Here is a 3,669-nt window from a genome sequence, read left to right on the forward strand (position 1 = left end):
GTGAATGTCTTCACATACCACCTTTGACTTCAATGTCTTCATACATTTTTAGGGGTCATCTCTGGTAGGAAAACCGAATCAATGAGGGACTTCTACCTGTGTTATCCTGCAATTCTCACAAACACATTAGTCCCTCAACCAGGTTTGTCGTCAATACTCCAAAACCAACTAGGGGTGGCACTAGATGCACTTACAATCTCCCCCTTTTTGGTGATTGATGACAAACTGGTTGAAGTTTTCAACGGGGAATAAAATATGTGAAATTGTAAAGGATATGGTATTGTCTTCATAAGTTGCAAGGGCTCCCCCTGAAGATGTGCATATAAGTAATTTGCTTTTGGAATGCAAATGCACATGGCAGGTTGTACTTGTGGAGATACTCTTCAACCTATGATGACAAGTCATTATGCAAGATATGATGTAACGAAGATAATGACATGCATAATGAAAAATGGACGTTTGCAAAATGATCTAAGTGCGGAATTTATCGTCGCACATGCGGAATTTATCATCGCATCACAGAATAGCAAATAAGTAGCAGACGACCATCGAGTTTAAGTGTTACAACTCAAAGAACCAAATGTATCAAAAATGAGAGTTGTAAGCACTTGGCAAAAGTAGCAAGAAGTAAAGCAACCACCCATATGGACCCGCTTGAAGACTATCAACTCATATGCTTCTCCCCCTTTTGTCAGTGAAGACCAAAAAGGTTTGAAGACATAGAGCACCTACTCGTTCCCATGAGGTGCAGGCGAGGCAGCAGGGTCGTCGTTGAGATCCGGTGGTGCAGAGGAACTTGGTGTAGTGTCGACACGTGCTGAAGTTGGAGGAGGTGAAGTTGCATCATCTTGGTCATCGATGACTCTGGCATTTACGGTCGCAACTGAGGACGAGTATTCAGAGTCTTCAAGTGAGGGAGTCCGACGCAAGTGAGCATTTCTGGGAGGAGTTGAGTCAAACTTGAAGCGTTCGGTGAAGCCATCGTCGTGCAGATCAGCTTCAGCACTAAGTAGGGTCAAACTCTTCCACAACCTCTGACGGGTTTCATGACTGAAAAAGGCATTCTTGGTGGCAAGATTGCGAATGCGGTTGACATCCACCAAGAGGCTTTGCATCTGACGCTTAAGCCAGTCATGATGTTTGTCCTGTTTCTGATGCAGCGCGACGAGAAGCTCTCGGTCATTTAGGACACGAGATCGTTGTCGAGGCCTTTGCGCAATGGTGCTACCAGTGGCATCAGTTTGAGCACGAGGGGCACGTGTGTTTCCAGCAAGGGGATAAACACGAGAGACTGCTGGAACTCCTTCAATGGGCTGGGTGAAGCTTTGGTGATCAACATTGTGAAGATAAATGGGATCCTTAGCGGGCTCTGGGTAAATGGCTTCAACTGACAGATCAACCTCGGGCAAGAATATAAGATGATTGCACGCAGACGGCTGATAGTTGAAGGCTGAGTGACGCTTGATCAGACGCATGACCCATGGAGCATAGAATTTCAACCCAAAGACGTCGGAGCCAGACGCAGCCAACTGCCTGATGAAGAAGTCTTGAGCATTGAAGCTGATGCCATTGAAAATATAGAAGACCAAAGTCTTCATTGCTCCTTCAAGCTTCGCTGCAGATGAGTGTCCTTATACAGGCTGTAAGTGCATCTAGTGCCACCCCTAGTTGGTTTTGGAGTATTGAAGACAAACCTAGTTGAGGGACTAATGTGTTTATGAGAATTGCAGGATAACATAGGTAGAAGTCCCTCAATTATTCGGTTTTCCTACCAGAGATGACCCCTAAAAATGTATGAAGACATTGAAGTCAGAGGTGGTATGTGAAGACATTCACATTGAAGACTATGATAAGAGAAGACATCGCGTGAAGACTATGGAGCGCGAAGACTTAGCAGTTTCGTCGTTCTGTGTTTTTCTTTGTTGAGTCATAGGAACCACCGTACTGTTAAGTGGGCTCCAAGAGAACCAGTCAGAATGACTGAAGTGATGCTTAACCAAAATCCTATGTCTTCGAGTGGAGACTATGAGGGCAAATCTTATTCAGAGTTGGATAAGTCAGCTTTGCTTGTAGCCCAAGTAAAGTTGCCGTGTGTGTTTGAAATCTGACTATTGGAACACGTGTCAGTTCCTTAGTGACCAAGGGTCATTTTGGACAAATCAGGTCGGGTTGCCTAGTGGCTATAAATAGCCCACCCCCTACAACCATAAACGGTTGGCTGCTCAGAGTTAGAGTACGGCTTTTGTCGTTTGAGAGCAACCCACCTCGAAGCCTTTGAGAGAGAATTCCTTGCGAGGATAAAGCCCTAAACACCCAGAGCCAAAGAGTGTTAGGCATCACTTAAGTCTTCCTGTCTGTGTGATCTGAAGACTTATTACACTTGAGGACTATGAATGCTCCAGCCAGTTAGGCGTCATGTTCTGAGCATCCAAGAGTCATTGTGGATCACCGGTGAACGAAGTCTGTGAAGGTTTGGAAGTCTACCTTGAAGACTTACCAGAGTGATTGGGCGAGGTCTGTGTGACCTTAGCTCAAGGGGAATACGGTGAGGACTGAGTGTCCTGAGCTGCGTGTTCAGGACTGGGTGTCCGGGACTGTGTGTCCTCAAGTTTAAATACCTAGCCGCCCTAACCAGACGTACAACTGTCACAGCAGTTGGAACTGGTCTACCAAATCTTTGTCTTCAATGAGTCACTGGTTTCATCCTTCCCTTCCCTTTACTTACTGTTGGTCCTTGTGAAGTCATTGTATGATTGCATTATCTTTTGTCTTCACTGAGTGACTGCTTGTTCTGATTGGCTTCACAATATCTTCCTACCTGATCTTTACTGCCTAGCTGTTATTAGTCATTGTGCTTTCACTTCATTGAATACTTGACTATGGTTTGCCTAGTGTAGTCTACCTTCCGCTGCATGGTAATAGGTTAATTTCTATCATTTGTCTTCGAAACTTCCATGTTTTGAAGACTTTCATAAAAATCGCCTATTCACCCCCCCCCTCTAGTCGATCACTAGCACTTCCAATTAGTATCAGAGCAAGGTACTCCCTTGTTCTGTGTGATTCGGTTTAACCACCTGGAGTTTTAGCTATGTCGACTGCAGGGATAATTAAAGTCTCCGCTGCACACCCCGTCTTTGATGGAACTGAATATCCCTACTAGAAGAATAAGATGTGCATGCATCTTGAAGCCATTGATGTCGACCTATGGTATATCGTCAAGAATGGCGTTCCCAAGGCTGGTGAAGGTGTCACCGCTGCTGATGTCAAGAAGTTCGTTCAACTGGACTCCACTGCCAAGAACATCATCTGTGGTCATCTGACCAAAGGACAGTATGGCCGCGTGAGTGCTTTGGAAACATCTAAGCTAGTCTGGGACTGGCTCTCCAAGGTCAATGAAGGCGTCTCAACCCAGAGAGATCAGAGAATCAGTGTCCTTCGCAACCTCTTCAACCGCTTCAAGAGAAATGACAATGAGAATGTCCAGCTCACGTTTGATCGACTCACTGACATCACAAATGAGCTTCAAGCTCTCGGCGCCACTGAGATCACCAAGCATGAAATTGTCAAGACACTCCTGAGATCACTTGACAGCTCGTTTGACACCCTAGCCCTGATGATTCAAGAACGTCCTAACTTCAAGACACTCGATCCGTCTGACATACTTGAGAG

This window comes from Triticum urartu, chromosome 6, assembly GCF_003073215.2.
Source record: "Triticum urartu cultivar G1812 chromosome 6, Tu2.1, whole genome shotgun sequence".
Classification (NCBI taxonomy): domain Eukaryota; kingdom Viridiplantae; phylum Streptophyta; class Magnoliopsida; order Poales; family Poaceae; genus Triticum; species Triticum urartu.